The sequence below is a fragment of the Myotis nattereri genome (assembly GCF_964212035.1).
Source record: "Myotis nattereri genome assembly, chromosome: 15".
Classification (NCBI taxonomy): domain Eukaryota; kingdom Metazoa; phylum Chordata; class Mammalia; order Chiroptera; family Vespertilionidae; genus Myotis; species Myotis nattereri.
In genome coordinates this window covers 17873209-17890422 of record NC_138090.1, presented here as the reverse complement: position 1 = coordinate 17890422, position 17214 = coordinate 17873209, and the positions used below count along the sequence as shown (strand labels likewise).

The following is a 17214-nucleotide window of genomic DNA, read 5'->3' as shown; positions in this document are numbered from 1 at the left end:
CTGAGTGGATTTGAACAAGCCATTTAAAACTTCTGAGTCTTGGTTCCCTGTCTATAGAAGGTAAAGGGAGGTGTAACATCAGCTGTACAGAAGTCCCTAAATATGTTGCCCAGCCTTCCTTAAAATAGCATCTTGGTTCCTAAGAATCTCAACATTAACCAAAAAGTCCAAGTGATCCTGTGTCTTGGGATTATAAATTTTGTTTGAATGTTTTATTGTTTTCTCTCTCAAATTTTCCTAATCAAGGAAATCATCCTTCAGGCCTCTCAATAAAAATAAGGATTTTTATTTTTATAAAAATATAAAGTTTTTTAAAATATTTTTTAAATGTTTAAAAATTTATGAGGTGAAGACGGGAGTAATAAGTCTGGAACGGGAAGTTGTAAATAAATTGAGACACGAACTCACAAGGTCCAAGTTCAGTCAAGTCTGTGCCTCTGATTAGATCCATGACATTGGTCAGGCCAGTTGGCTTCTCATCCGTAACGGAGACAAGCAGGGTTGGTGTGAGAATATAATGAGTACATGCCAGAGTACCGACACTCAGCCCAGCCCATTGTGGGCCCTTATTGAGCCAAACCTGAGCTCTTAATATTTGGGCTTAGGTCAGCACAATGGAATCTCATTTTCCTCTGAAATAACTATGAATCCAATGAAGTCTTCTTCCCTCTCCCATACATACCCCATGATGTTCTCTTATTCCCCTTAAACTGCTTTGCTTTGATGTCTGTTGATGTACCCACAGGGGTGCTGGATAAGAGTGTTTCAAGGGACATATAGATAGCATTTTAGCTCCATAATTGAGGGGCCTTCTCTGGATTTGCCTCTACTGGGATTCTTACAGTTGGAAAGGTTTTCTTTTTTTTCTTTCCAGTTTTATTGAGATATAATTGACATACATCTGTATATAAGTTTAATGGTTTGACTTGTATATATTGTGAAATGATTATAGCCATCATCCCATAAATTGAAGAAAAAGTCTACTCAATACTTTTAACATCTGTTATACAGTAGTGTTAACTACAGTCATGTACATTATATCCTTAGTACTTATTTACCTTATAGCTGATAATTTGTACCTTCTGACCACCTTGCTTCAGTTCCCATCCTCTCCATCCCTCCTCTGCCTCTGATGACTGCAAATCTGACCTCTTTTTCGGTGAATTTATTTTTTGGGAGGAGAGGTATTTTGTTGTGTTTAGTTTCTGCATTTAAAAAAAAATCATCCGGTATTTGTCTTCTGACTTATTTTGCTTAGCATATACCCTCAAGGTCCATCCATGTTGTTGCAAATGGCTGGATTTTCTTTTCTTTTTTTTTGGTTAATCTTCATCCAAGGATATTTTTCCCCCATTGGTTTTTAGAGTAAAAGGGAGGGAGAGAGGCAGAAAGAGAAATATCAATGTGAGAGAGACACAATGATTGGTTGCCTCCACACATGTCCATGAGCTGACGCTCTAACCACTGAGCAAGAGGTCAGGGCCCCTTCACTTTTTTAATGGCTGAATATTCCATTGCACATACATACTACAGCTTCTTTATCCATTCATCTTTCAGTGGATACTTAGGTTGTTTCCATGTCTTGGCTATTACAAATGAACGTTTGAGTACAGATATCTTTTTCAGGTTAGTGTTTTTGTTTCTGTTGGATATATCCCCAAGTGGAATTGATGGATCATATGTTAGTTCTATTTTTAATTTTTAAAGGATTCTCCATACTGTTTTCCATTGTGACTGGATCAATCCCAACAACAGCACACAAGAGTCCCTTTTCTTCATATCCTCACCAGCATTTATCTTATCTTTTTGTTGGCCATTCACACAGGCATGAGGTGATAATTGTAGTTTTGATTTGCATTTTCCTAATGACTATGAGGTTGAGCATCTTTTCATGTACCTGTTGACTATTTGTATATCTTCTTTGGAAAAACACCTGTTCAGGTCCTTTGCCCATTTTTTAATTGGATTTTTTGTTTTGGTTTTTCCTATTGAGTTGTATGGGTTCTTTATGGATTTTGGATATTCAAGTAATCTTTCCCATTCCATAGGTTGTCTTTTCACTTTATTGATTATTTCTTTTGCTGTGCAGCTTTTTAGTTTGATGTAGTCTCACTTGTCTATTTTTTTATTTTGTTGCATGTGCTTTAGATGTCATATCTGGGAGTTGTCACCATTGAGCTTCCTCTCCATATCTGTCCATGAGTTTGCTTATTCTCGTCAAGAGAGAAGACTCTGGCCGAAACCGGTTTGGCTCAGTGGATAGAGCGTCGGCCTGCGGACTGAGGGGTCCCAGGTTCGATTCCGGTCAAGGGCATGTACCTGGGTTGCGGGCATATCCCCAGTGGGAGATGTGCAGGAGGCAGCTGATCGATGTTTCTCTCTCATCGATGTTTCTAACTCTCTATCTCTCTCCCTTCCTCTCTGTAAAAAATCAATAAAATATATTTTAAAAAAAAAGAGAGAGAGAGAGAGAGAGAGAAGACTCTGGCAAGTGGAATTTCTGGACCACAGGCACAAGGAATTAGGCTTGACTATATTGAGAGCAGGAATTTTGTCTAGTTCATGGCTGTTGCCCCAGGACCTACAAAAGGTGCATCATAAATATTTAGTGATTGAGGATGAGGCTAAATTACAAATCCTACCTGTGTAGGTATTAAGGGGATCTAGTCAACTCCTTTGGTTTAGTTGAGCAACCCGGTTAACAGGGTATTGTCCAGCCTTGCAAAACACCAGAAGCTTCTATGGAACTCAGAAGGGGTAATATCGAGACACAGGCATTGGTGCTAGGTTGTTAGGATGGCTCCCATCCCGCTTCTCTGTTGAGGGCCTGCAACTTGGGTCGAATGAAGGACTGAGAAGGTTTTCGCTGCCTCAGCTTTTCCCTGACCTCACGGATGAAGGTTCCACAGATGTTGTTTCCTTTGGACGATCTCTTGCCAAGAACAGCATTCCTTTGGGGGAGGGGGGTTCGAGTTGGACTGTGGATGGAATGTTGCTTTTTTTTTTTTTAATGTATCTCTAGAAAGACAGCTGCTCGGGCCGGAAAGGCTCTTGGGGGTTCACCGGCTCACTGGGAGAGCACTGGCCTCCGGATGCATGCTGCTCCCATGACTGTGGCCTCTCTGAAGTTTCTTGTTAGTGGGAAGCCAGAAATGTTGGGCGCATTCTTCAGATGGGATCAACCTAGCTCTCAATTTTTTGTTAATTTCTAAATTCTATTCCTTTCCAAAATAGAAATGACGGGTGCTTGCATGAATCATCCTACTTGCTCATTTACATATGGAATATTGTATGTGAATATTTTAAGTTGTTGTACCCTTAAAATATAGTCAAGGACTATATCCAGAGCTCAGAAGAACCATCTCTGCTGCTGAAATCAAAGGAGGGGGACAGAGGCTTACCCTGGGCTACATGGGGGGGAGGGGGGGAGTTGGCGTGACTCAGTGAACACCTCCATGTTGGTGGCTGACTTATTTACATCTGGGGATCTGACAGCCCAGGGTGTGGGGCTTATATGAAGTTGGAGTGACACAGCAGTAAGAAGAATCCCCTTCAGTCTGGACCAGCCCAACCAAGAATTGTTTCTATGGAAGCTTTGAAAGCCAACGTCAGGCCTGGCCCGCGTGGCTCAATGGTTGAGCATCGACCCTGAACCAGGAGGTTGCGGTTAGATTCTCAGTCAGGCACATGCCCAGGTTGTGGGCTTGATCCCCAGTAGAGGGTGTGCAAGAGGCAGCCAATCAATGATTCTCTTTAATGTTTCTTTCTCTCCCTCTCCCTTCCTCTCTGAAATAAATAACAATATATACTTTTTAAAAAAGAAAGCCAACGTCGGGAGATACACCTAACCCTCTAGAACAGCGGTTCTCAACCTTTCACAGGGGTCGCCTAAGACCATCAGAAAACACATATATAATTACATATTGTTTTTGTGGTTAATCACTATGCTTTAGTTATGTTCAATTTGTAACAATGAAAATACATCCTGCATATCAGATATTTACATTACAATTCATAACAGTAGCAAAATTACAGTTATGAAGTAGCAATGAAAATAATTTTATGGTTGGGGTCACCACAACATGAGGAACTGTATTAAAGGGTCCCGGCATTAGGAAGGTTGAGAACTGCTGTTCTAGAAGATGCTGCTGAATTCATTTATTCCGGCAGGATGGACTGAGCACCTACGATGTGCCACCTCCTCACAAGTCTGCTCTGCACCCGGAAGCTGGAGGAGAGTTTTTTATAACCTTGCCATTTCTGTCCATCTGAGGCTGACAGTGAGGTGATTCTACCAGAGAAATTGGCCTCAAATTCAGAAGAGCCTCAGGCTCATGTCTGGTCTACTCAGATAAAACAGGCACAATCTTGGGACTCCCAGGGAAAATCAGAAGGTCCTAAATCAAAATAAAGTGGAGGGTAGGTAGACTGCAGGAACCCATTCAGGGGTTTTAAACCCCAGCTGGGCATTAGGGTTATCTGAATTGGTCAGATTCCTGCATTCTGCCCCAGATTACTAAATCTGCTGGCCGTCTGTGTTATTTCACAATCTGCTGATAATGGTCAGATCTGGAAATCACTAGGTATGGTAGGGATTGAGGGAACATGGCTTCTTATTCAAAATGAAGCCCCCGAAAATCCAGTTTGGAATTTCCAGTTCGAGGACAAAAGGCTGGAACTAGCTAAAGGCCCCTGTCCCTCACCCCACCCCCAGCCACACCCAAGTTCAGCAGCTCTCTTAGTACCCAGTCAGGTTGGGTTGAAATCCTAGGGGCAAACTCATCTCAGTTCCCCACTACTAATTCTTCCTTCTAGAACCTGATCATCAAAACATTTTTTAAAAAATATATATTTTTTTAATTGATTTCAGACAGGAAGGGAGAGGGAGAGAGGTTGAAACATCAATGATGAGAGAGAATCATTGATCGACTGCTTCCTGCACACCCCCTACTGGGGATGAGCCTGCAACCTGGGCATGTGCCTTTGACCAGAATCGAACCTGGGACCTTTCAGTCCACAGGCTGACCTCTATCCACTGAGCCAAACCAGCTAGGGCAAAAGATTTTTATTTTTCATTTTGAAAGTATGTTTATTAAAGTTGGGGACAATGAAGCAAAGGAAGGGCTTAGGATAGTAGAAGCAACAGGAGAGCCGAGAAGGTTGTCTGCTTTGGCTCCCTGGAAATGCTCCGGGAAAGTGAGCCAAGCGGGGCTGCTGTCAGCTCACTGAACCTGGTCATGGGATTTTCAATGCACAAGCCCACCCAGCAGAGCGTGCTGTGCTCCCTTCTTTGATGCAAACAAGATCTCAGGGAATGAGAGTTGCCTTTGACTAGGTCATTTGGGCCACGTTCACAAGTTAATTTGGGCCCCGCATAAGTGTGGTGTATACGCTAGTGACAATAATCAAGAGAAGTATTAGCATTTACTACGGTTTATTAGAGCCCAATGCTGTTCACAGGCACACGGGGGACTCTCTTGCCTTTAAGAAGCTGATGCTGCACCCGGAGAAAGGCCAGTCAGAAACAAGATCCTGTCTGCCAAATGTCAGTAGGAGTGAAGGCCATAGAAAGAGCACTGGATAGAGTCAGATGACCTGGGTTCACCAATCTCTAAGCAAGGATCAGTTTCCTGTCTGTAAAATGGGAAGAATAAGACATGGTCCAAGGTCATGGTAACAGGAAGCGTGGCCACTGAACTTGGGTGCAGAAGCCTGGGGAGATGCGGAGCCACCTCCATCTTGAACTGTAGTCCTAGATGCAATGCTTTAAAAGAAATCGGCATCATTTCAAGCCAAGAGGCCCCAGAGAAGGCACAGGAGAGTTTGTTGAGGCTTCTCTGAGGCCCCAGTGAGATCCTATGACTGTTCCCCCATCAACTTTCCCCGCTTGTGCCCTCCCACGGGCTGCCCGGACCGGTATGAAGCAACTTGGCAGAGCTCTGCAGCAAGGCCTTGCAGAGGGTGTGGCGAGTGTAGCCACTGCCTTGGGGACGGGGGTGGGGGTGGGGAATTAGCCCAGTGCATTCCTGTGTGGGCATTATCGTCCTGCCGGAAGTGCAGGGCCAAACCAGGAATCCAGCTTTGTCAATCCAATTGAGAAACCATTTCTTGAACAACTACTTGTGCCAGGCATTGGCATTGAGAGTAAGATATGCTAATGTCCTCTAGTCGAGCGTTTCCCGGACTAGGTGCTGTGGAATCCTAGATGTTAATCAGGGGCCCTTAAAGGGCTCTGCTCGCACTCAGGGAAACACTGCAAACTGTCTTGTCGGATAGTTTGATGCTGGGAACACAGCCCTTCCCCTGCCCCCCGACATGCAATGTCTACTAATGGGGAGCTAAAGGATCCCTTGGGGGTATGGCCCTTCCATAATTCCAAATACAACTTCTTTTCCACAAAAACTGATTTTTAGAGAGAGAGAGGAAGGGAGAGGGGAGAGAGAGACATCGATATGAGCCTGCACCCTTTAGGTGCATAGGACAATACCCAACCAACCAAGCCACACCAGCCAGGGCCAAATATAGTCTTGAGAAAGTCAGAGAGCTTGCTATGAAAATTAGGAGAGGATGGAGCTGCCTCTTGGGTGCCCACAGAATTCTGGGGAGAGCCGTTCTCAGCCCTCGCTCTGACCCAGGCAAAGTGAGAGTGCCCTTGTCCTGGGAGATGTCCTGAGCAAAGGGCCGGTCTTCTGAAGGACCACATGCTACACCCGGAAAGGCTCTGAGTCACGTGGGCTGTGTGATCTTGGCTTCGATATGTGATCTCTCTGGGCTCCTGTCTCCGTATAGACTGGGTCATTGATTGGTCCTCAACACTGATATCTATCAAAGACCTTTTCTCTGTCTAATATTCATTCCCCTACATCAGGGATGGGGAACCTTTTTTCTGCCAAGGGCCATTGGGATATTTATAACATCATTCGAGGGCCATACAAAATGATCAAGTTTAAAATTAGCCTCCTCTATTTGGGTAAACTTTTCATGAACTCACCCCCAATGCCTTGGCAGGGCCAGACCAAATGATTTTGTGGTCCTAATAGAGCCCCCAGGCCCGCCGTCCCCGACCCCTGCCTTACATGCACTCCGGTTACTACCACATCACCCAGTTTTATTAAGTTTTGCAAGAAGATTTTTTTGGTTAAAGCGATTGTGTTCTGGAGAGGAGCTGGGGTGGCCACTTAAAACGACCCAAATGGGGACTTCCACCATTTATCTTAACAGATGCCTTCGGTCTGAATAGTTCCCAATTGATTCTGTGGGGTTGTGGCCCCCTCCTACTCCACATTCTAAGGCAGGCTGGGGACACGTGGTCTGCCCCACCCTTGTTGGCTTCAGTTTCTGAATCGTGTTGTACTGGCCTGCTTTCTGGCCCTTCCCATCAGCCGGGAAGCCTGGATCGTGGGCTGGGGGAAGCCGGAGCTGCTCCCACCTGGCTCCCACTGCCCCTAGCCGCTAGGTACCTGCTCTGGGCCCTGGAGTCCTTTAAATCCGACAGCAAAACGCTAGAAGATTGCATCCTGGTGTGGGAACAGGTAAGAAGGCAGTCGATTTTCTCTCACATGGTTTTCTTTGCCAGATTTCTCCACCCTGATTCAGCTGCTTCCTTCACAGATGACAGCAGGAGGGATCTGAGCTAGACTTGAAAGTCCCAGCCAAGAAGCTCTGAGCTATGTCTTGTAGAGAAATGGTGTGGATTTTCTGCTCTGGGTTTCTTCATTTCTGAACCTTTGCTTTCTTCAGTCTTGCAGGGGAAAACAAAACCAAAAAAATAGATCCGAATCACCGTAAAGCAAGTTACTTCTCTCCATGTTCCCTTCTGAGGTTAGTAAATTGACAAATCCACATTCTTAAAAGATTGTCATGGGTTACTGGGTGGCTGCTTCTTTGCATATTACTTTAGGTTTTTAGACCTTAATGTATTATGTGCCTGAATTTTTACCATGTGCAAGAATTACCTCATCAAAAACGAATTGATTTTAAATTCTTTAAAGGAAAGGAAAAAAAATAAAATGGCATAGGTGAGACTTTCTCATTCAAATGCTATTCTGAAATTAAAATGTTCTGCTTTTACAGTTTGCATTTATTTAATTATTTTTAAAATAAAACCATGATGCAGTCACTAAACCATTTATAATCTAATACGCTTTTTAAAAAAAGATTTTAAATTGATTTTTAAAGAGAGAGGAAGGGAGAGGGAAAGAGAGAGAGAATCATCGATGTGAGAGAGAAACATTGATTGGCTGCCTCCTTCACGCCCCCCACCAGGGATCGAGACTGCAACCTTTTGGTGCATGGGACGATGCCCAGACAACTGAGCCATGGCTTGGCTGCATTTATTTTATTTTTATTTTTTCTCTTTCTTTTTTTAATTTTTTTTTTTGTTGATTAAGTTATTACATATGTGTCCTTATCCCCACATTACCCCCCTCCCCCCACTCATGCACTCACCCCCCTGTTGTCTGTGTCCATTGGTTAGGCCTATATGCTTGCATATAAGCCCTTTGGTTCATCTCTCCCCCTTACCCCCCAACCTCCCCTACCTTCCCTCTGAGGTTTGATGGTCTGATCAATGCTTCTCTGTCTCTGGATCTGTTTTTGTTCATCAGTTTATGTTGTTCATTATAGTCCATAAATGAGTGAGATCATGCATTTTAAATGAACATAAACCAATGAACCGTGTCATTGTTAAGTTCCATGTGGTATCTGCCACCTTAACAATCCTCTGTCACTCGGTTGTAAAGCTGGATTGCTTCTAGGTGTTCTGTAATTAATAATTCCACTTCTATGGCCATCTCTGCGAAAATAACTTTCTTTAGTCTTTTAGATCCCCCCATCCCCCCACCTCTCCTTGTGTTTTATTTCCCATCCAGAATGAATACTGGCGCAAAGGGCAAGAACATTTTTGTAGCTCAGCTCATGTTACCCATGGGGTCAGCTCACTCATAGGAACTATGAGACTTGTTTCCTAATTTCCAGTACTGTGAAGGCACGAGGGGGTGGGTAGGGATTGTTTTCTCTGGGGAGTTTAGGAAGGAGGATGAAGCCATCTAACAGTGGTTCAGACGACCTTTGAAAGCAGCTGTTCGACCTTGACCTCTTGCCTAATAAGTTCAATTAGTTCACATGTAGACTACAGATTAGAAAACTTCTTGGGGGTACGAGGACAGCAGAGAGAGTGTACAGCACTTATGAAGCACCCCCGGAAGGCTCTTTCAGGCCTGGGCCTTTCCCTGGATCATTCTAGAAGCTGGGCAGAATGGAGAAGACCTTCTCGAGGGCATGTTGACCTCTCTCTCATCCAGCCACCTGTTAAGGGTTGTTTGACTATGTGTGCTAAGCCCCTCTCTGTGCTTAGGCTGCAAGGCTAGGCATCGGGGGATAACAGGTCAGGTTGGTCTCTTTCCTAAGGTCCCCCAGACTCGTGGCCTCGTACTGCCATCAGATCTGGATGCCACTCTTTCTACCTCTCAACCATCTTCCTCAAAGCACAGGTTTGAGGGGCGGACAGAGTGGAGAATTCCCCTGAAGCCTGTGGGCACACGTTGTTCCCCACTCACAGAGTACTGGGAGGCCAGGGTAGCAGGAGCCAGGCTGGCCAGGCTGGGTTCCAGTCCTGGTTGCACCAGTTCCCAGCAGTGGGCAGTCATGGGACCTCTCATCATCAGTTCCTTATCTGTAACATGGAAATGTTAACACCTGCGCCGTAGAATCACTTAAGATAACATAGGTCAGGCTGCTGGCACTCAGGGACCCAATGTGGAAGGTCAAGGCCATGCTCTAGAACAGTGGTTCTCAACCTTCCTAATGCCGCGACCCTTTAATACAGTTCCTCATGTTGTGGTGAGCCCCAACCATAAAATTGTTTTCGTTGCTACTTCATAACTGTCATTTTGCTACTGTTATGAATCGTAATGTAAATATCTGATATGCAGGATGTATTTTCATTGTTACAAATTGAACATCATTAAAGCATAGTGATCAACCACAAAAACAATATGTAATTATATATGTGTTTTCCGATGGTCTTAGGCGACCCCTGTGAAAGAGTCGTTCAACCCCCAAAGGGATCGCGACCCACAGGTTGAGAACTGCTGCTCTAGAGCCTTTGGGTGAATTAACCATAAAAAGTGGGCAGAAAACTCCTGTGTTCATTTTCTCACTCAACATGTATCAGCCTGCGTGGCTATGGTGCCGGAAACTAGGAAGAGACCCATAAGAAAGGCTCCCTGCTCTTGAGAGGGCACACAGCCTATCTCATGGGAGCAGAGCAGGCTGCGACAGACTGCCGGTCACTCTGGGACAGCTCCCTGCTTACGAAGGAACAACAGGCTATGAGGCAGCGAGGAGAAGGAAGCAGGCATAGCAAGTGGGACAGCTGAGCGGCGTCTGGGGGAGTTTGGAAAGTTCAGGAGAGCTGCAGGGCTGGGCGAAGAGCCTGGGAGACGAAAGAGAAGAATCAGTGGAGACCACCTTTTACAGAACCTTGAGGATTTGGACTTTATCTCAAAGAAGTGGGGATTTAGGCAGGTTTGAGGATGCCTGTTCTGGGACAGGGGATGGTGGTGGAGGCCTGGAAGACCCCCAGCCTTCCACCTCATCTCAGGGGCTTTGATGATACCCCAAATAAATAAATGCAGAAAGTAGGATTCTCAGGAGAGGCTTGGTGAGGGAGCCAGGCCTGGGAGTTGGGGCCTGGGGTTCTGTGGTTCTGGTCCCAGCAACTCCGCCACCAGAGTAGGTGGGCCTCCTCCCTCAGGTGAGGGTTCAGGGCAGTTAGGCTTCTCACAGCTCTCTCCTGGGAGTCCAAATGTTTCTGGAGGCTGTGGCACCCCTCCACTCCCCACCCCTCCACCCGCCCAGGCAATAGACCAGTGATGGTGAACCTATGACACGTGTGTCAGAGGTGACAGGCGAACTCATTTTTTGGTTGATTTTTCCTTTGTTAAATGGCATTTAAATATATAAAATAAATATCAAAAATATAAGTCTTTGTTTTACTACGGTTGCAAATATCAAAAAATTTCTATATGTGACACGGCACCAGAGTTAAGTTAGGGTTTTTCAAAATGCTGACAGGCCAAGCTCAAAAGGTTCTCCATCACTGCAATAGACATTTCTCCAGTGACGGTGGCCATCCGTGACGCAGCCTCGGAAGGAAGAGTCATTTCTGAAATAGACAGTCTGGCCCTTTGACCTCAAGAGACTCCATGGAGTTCTGAGAACCGTGGCCTGCAGGCCTGTGACAACCCCAGGGGGTTTCTGGGCTCCAGCCATCCTGAGTGCACGAGGGCCATGTCCCATACTTGGGGAGTGGTGTCCCCTGGGAGCAGGGCTACCGTCAGCCTGGGAACCTACCTCCTGAGCTTTCCAGGCCCACCAGAGAGGCCTGTCTGTACATCCCAGCCAGGAAGGGCTCAATACCCAGCCAGGGCTGCCTCCCCATCGCAGGGGATCGGGAGGTAGGTAAGTGGGGATGGGTGGGTCTGCAGTTAGCAAGGTTGCAGTCAAGGTGATGAGTTTGAAAGACAAAGAGACCTTGGTTTTGCTTGGCAGCTCTCGGGAAGGGCCGGACCCTGCTCCAAAGCTTTCTGGGGGCCCGCTGCTGTCATAGCGGGAGGACGTTCACATCCTGGCCCAGATTCTCCCACCAGGTCCCAGCCCCCACTCTGCCTGTATCACCTGCACATCACCTCACTCTTCCTTCCCTGGAACCACACCTTTCCTTCCCTCTTTCCCAAGAGCCAGGACTTCCCGGCTTCCTTGTCTTTCTACTTTCTCAGATCATTAAGTTCTCTCCGTGAGCATTTTTAAAAATCTACCATAATCATAGATATTAAGCACATTTACATTGCTATCACACAGATCTCCAGAACATTTTCGTCTTGCAAAACTGAAACTCTGTCCCCACTGGACAATGAATGACCCCCCACTTTCTACCCCTCCTACCTACTGGCAACCACCATCCCACTATATGTGTCTATGAATTTGACTACTCAGGTATCTCAAACAAATGGAATCATATAGTATTTGTCTTTTTGTGTCTGGCTTGTTCATTTAGCATAAGGTCCTCAAAATGTATCCATGTTGTAAAATGTTATTCCTTTTTAAGGCTAAATAATACAGGTGTGGGCAAAAGCAGGCTTACAGTTGTGACTACATGAAACACGGAGTTTATTCTTGTATTACATACTTTTTCATACGAATCACTGTAAACCTACTTTTGCCCACCCCTGTATTTCATTGTGTATACACACCACAATGTTAGTCTACTGACCAGCTGATGGGCTCTTGGCTTGTTTCCATGTTTTAGCTATTGTAAATAATGCTGCTATGAACATGATGTTCAAATTTCTCTTCAAGACCATGCTTTCACCATAGCCGGTTTGGCTCAGTGGATAGAGCGGTGGCCTCCAGACCAAAGGGCCCTGGGTTCGATTCCAGTCAAGGGCATGTATCTCGGTTGCAGGCTCCTCTCCAGCCCAGGCCCTGGTCGGGGCTCGTGCAGGAGGCAACTAATTGATGTGTTTCTCTCACATCGATGTTTCTCTCTGTCTTTCCCTCTCTCTTCCACTCTCTCTAAAAATCAATGGAAAAATATCCTCGAGTGAGGATTTAAAAAATGACCATGCTTTCAATTGGGGGTGGCACTGATTGGTATACCAGAAATGGCATTGATGGATCGTATGGGAATTCTGTTTTAAGCTTCTTAAGGAGCCTCCATACTGTTTTTCATAGTAGTTGCAACATTTTACAATCCTACCAACAATTTACAAGGGCTCTGATTGCTCCACATCTTTGCCAACACTTGCTATTTTCTGTTTTTGATCGTGGCCATCTTAATGGATGTGAAGTGACATCTCCTTGTCATTTTGATTTGCATTTCTCTGACGATTAGTGATGTTAGGCATCTTCTTCATATATCTTTTGGGCATTTGTTTGTCACCACTGGAGAAATGTCTATTGAAGTCCTTTGCTCATATTTTAGTCAGGTTATTTGGTTTTTTTAATTGTTGAGTTGTAGGATTTCTTTATATATTCTAGGTATAAATTACTTCAGGCCTCTAGAACTTACCATATTTTCATATACTCTCTTCTATTCCATAGGTTGCCTTTTCACTGTTGATGCACAAAAGTTTTAAATTTTGACGTAGTTCCATTTGTCTACTTTTGCTTTTGTTGCCTGCGCTCTTGGTGTCAGTTCTAAGAAATCATTGCCAAGTCCAATGTCACACTCCTGAGTAACCTGCACAGGAATCGCCTGGGGATTTTGTTAAGTATTCGGTGCTACTACTGCTACTGACCAGGAAACCATACTTGGAGGAATGAGGGCCTGCCCACACACACACACACACACACACACACACACACACTCACACACCTCTGTGTCCTATCAGATCATCTATACATGACCTTACTATAACCGGGTTTGTACTCCCACTCCAGTGCATGTCGTGGAAATGCCATCAGATGTAGGTCTCCATCCTGTGCAGCGGCCACTACTAGCCCATTGCGTGGTGGGGCATGATTCAGGCAGGCCCTACCAATGGAGCTCAGGGTGCTACCAGGTCATATACATAACACAGGGCAAACATCTGTGACCTTGGCTTTGTTGACCTGAAGGAATTATGGTTCCTGAGTTTATTTGTTGTTCTAAGAACGAATACATTCAACCGTGTACTCCCTGGAGTCACCAGGAGGCTGGACCCTTGGTCTCAAGGCTCTGCCAGCCCTCCAGCCGTGAGGGGCAGAGCCCTGCGGGGCAGGTGAGGGGCAGGTGAGGGGCAGGTGGAGGACACGCCTGGGAGTGGGAGGAGGCAGTGGCGGCCACTCTCACTCTGTGCCAGGCTCACAGGTAATGTCCACAGCTCCCTGCAAGGTTTGACTCGGTCTCCCCACTTTACAGACGAAGAAACTGAGGCTCAGGGAGACTTAGCTGGCCCGGCAGGAGGGGGCCGCCCGGGCTCTGCGTCCGAGGCTCCTTGATGGGTCACTTCGCGTGCGTGCGGGGGCCTGGCCCTTCCCGGCCCCACCGCGCGGCAGGCGCTCCCGGCGCCCGGCCCGGCCCCGCCGGATTCGAGAAAGTGCGCGCCGCCCCCGCGGCCCCTGGCCCCGCTCCCGCCCCCGCCCCCGCGGTCCCTGTTCTCTGCGATCGCCGATCACCGGGGCGCCGCCGGCCCGCTGGCGGCTGTGGAGCGAGCCCGCGTCCCACTCCCGCGTCCCGCTCCCCGCTCCCCGCTCCCCGCTCCAGCCTGGCTGCCCGAGCGGGAGGCGCAGCCCGCGGAGGCTCCGGCCCCCAGCTCTGCCGGCCGCAGGGTAAGGCCTTTGCCGAAACCGTCGTCTCAGGGTGCCCGGGTCCCAGAGGTCCAGGGGCTGGGGTTCTTCTTGCTCCCCGGGCAGGAGAGGGGTCCCCCTGGGGTCCCCGCCTCCCCCCGCGGGAGCTCAGAGGAGGTGGCGGCGCCAGGCGGGTCCCTGCCCAGCGGGACAGCAGGGATGTGCGGGGAGGGGCTGGTGAGAGCAGGGTCGGCTGCAGACAGCCCCGGCCACGCGCGCACAGGCTCCCACCTGCTGCCCGAGCGACCGTGGGCCAGTCACAGCCTTGGGCCGCCCCAGGCCCCCCATCCCACTTCCCCCCCCGTGAGGTCGGGTAAAAGGAGGCGCTCCCCATATAGCCTCACCCTCGGGAAGACGGCTACGGTAGGAAGACAAACGCCAAACAAACAGGTGCTGGCCCGGCGGAGAAATCGGGGCCTCATGCATGGTCGGCGGGATGGCGCAGTGGTGCAGGCACTGTAGAAAACAGGTCGGGCTGTTCTGAAAAAATTAAACAGTAAAACTACCGTATGAGTTAGCAATTCCACTTCAGATTATGTACCCCATAGAACTGGATGTTCACCGCAGCATTATTTGCAATAGCCTAAAGGTAGGAGCCACTCACACGTCCATTGGCGGATGGATGGAGAAACAGAATGTGGTGAATGCATGCGATGGAATATTGTTCAGCCTTAAAAAATACACCGATGAACCTGGAGGGCATTATGCTGAGTGCAATAAGCCAGACACAGGAAGACAAATACTATATGATTCCACTTTTAAAAAATGGATTGAGTTTTAGCCGAAACCGGTTTGGCTCAGTGGGTAGAGCGTCGGCCTGCAGACTGAAAGGTCCCAGGTTCATTTCCGGTCAAGGGCATGTACCTGGGTTGCGGGCACTTCCCCATTGGGGGATGTGCAGGAGGCAGCTGATCGATGTTTCTCTCTCATTGATGTTTCTAACTCTCTATCCCTCTCCCTTCCTCTCTGTAAAAAATCAATAAAATATATTTTTAAAAAAATGGATTGATTTTTAGAGGGGGGTGGGGGAAAGGAAGAGAGAGAGAGAGAAACATCGACTTGTTCCACATACTTATGCATTCATTGGTTGCTTCTTATATGTTCTCTGACCCAGAGATCGAACCCGAAACCTTGGTGTTATCGGGAGACGCTCTAACTAACTGAGCTACCCGGCCAGGGCTCTGTGTGATTCCACTTACATAAGATACCTAGAGTTGTTATATTTATAGAAACTGAAAGTAGAATGGAGGTTTCCGAGGAGGGGGGTGGGTGGGGAGGAATGGGGGAATCATTACTAATCGGTTTAGAGTTTCAGTTTTGCAAAATGAAGAGTTCTGGAGATGGATGTTGGTGATGGTTGCACAACAATTCACTGCATACTTAGAAATGGTTAAGATTTTATATTATGTGTATTTCACCACAATTTTAAAAAATTGGGCAAAGAAATGGTACATGCCTCACAGGGGTGTTGTGAGGGTCGAGTGACACCATTATTAGTGCAAGACTTTCAGCCTCATCCATCCGGGATGTGGAGGGTGTGTGTGTGTCTCTCTGTGTGTGTGGGGGGGGGGGGGGGCGGCGAGGGGGGTAGTTGTGCTTTTCTGCATGAGATGCTCAGGGTGGGATTCCGGGGAGCCGTCCTGGAGCCCTGCTCAGGGTTCCTGGCGTTTGTGGGATGGGTGGATTCCAGACATTGGAAAGTCCCTGGCAGAAAAGTCACTTCCAGGAAGGGGCAGTTTGCAGGGAGGAGATTTTGGCTCTGCCTAGAGAACTTGTGATCAGAGCTGCTTGAATGTGGAGCCAGCTGCCTCATGGGGGTGATGAGCTCCCTGTTAGTGGAGGCATGCAAGGAGAGGCGGGGCAAGCTGCGGAGAGACTCCGGCGTGAGAGGTTGGAGCCAGAGGGTCTCCTAGACTCTGCACCTCTCCAATCCAGTCCAGGCAAAGTTATATGGCACAGGCCTGTGTTACGGTGGGACCCACATCAGAGCGAGGGGGTAGGTAGGTGGGAAGGCTTGCTGCCAGCCCTGCCCTAAGTGACAGTGATAACAGATGTGCCTTTTCCTCCTGGCAGGCACTGTGCTACCTGCTGAACAGGCTTGATCTCCAGTCCTCATCACAGCCCTGTTTGGCGGTTGCTACTTTCATCCCCATTTTACCGCTGGGAACCCATGCCTGGGGGTTAAGTCACCTGTCCAAGGCTAGCCAGTAGGTGGTAGAGCTGGGATTTGCACCCAGACCATTTGGCTCCAGCCCTCTAGGCAGGGTGGAAATCTCCAAAATCTGCCTCCCCACGCTGGTCACTCCCGGCAACCCTGCCCCCAGCCAACCTCTGACACCCTCACAGGTACCGATAGAGCTGTGACCCCCTCCCCTACCAGGGGAGTCAGCACTGCCGCCTCTTTCTGGCTGGCACCTCTGTGAGCCGAGCCCTGACTGCTGGGGTCTCCAGGGTTCAAGGATAATTGTGAAGAAAACACTGGCTATGATTGGGAGCCAGGCTTCCTGTCATTCAACACCCTCCAGGTCTTTTCGTTAAATGGGACCCTCTCCAGCCGCCCTCTTCCTGCGCTCAACGTCTTCCCCAAGGCTGTTGAGTTCGTTTTGCCTTTTTTGTAACGGTGTTTTTTCCAGCCCAGCCCCCTGGGTGTCAACACCTCGGCCATGAGATTCACTTTGTCCAAGTCCATCGTCAAGCGCTCGAAAGGCAATCAACACTCTCCTTAATGGTGGCAACACGGCGGCCTCCTGTGGCCTCGGATCTGAGCAGGATCACAGAGGAAGCCCTGGCAGGGACAGCGATTTGCCCAGGATGACACAGTTAGTGGGATGGCATTCACACCTTAGGAAGGCACCCCTCTGTGCCAGGCAGGTGCTCAGCCCG

The 17214-nt window shown here is 47.8% G+C and overlaps 1 protein-coding gene across 6 annotated transcripts in view; it reads left to right on the top strand.

The window, feature by feature from the left end:
* Positions 1–7400: 7400 nt before the first annotated feature.
* The window catches only part of IL34 (interleukin 34), a 65517-nt gene continuing 55703 nt past the window's right edge, over positions 7401–17214 (top strand). For 2 of the 6 annotated variants that reach the window (XM_081108079.1, XM_081108078.1), the window contains exon 1: positions 14143–14313. The gene's annotated coding sequence lies outside the window, so the exon portion shown is untranslated. Of the gene's footprint in view, positions 7533–7607; positions 7822–14069; positions 14314–17214 lie in introns of those variants that run through there. The other 4 variants (XR_013996905.1, XM_081108080.1, XM_081108081.1 and 1 more) reach the window with 4 other exon arrangements.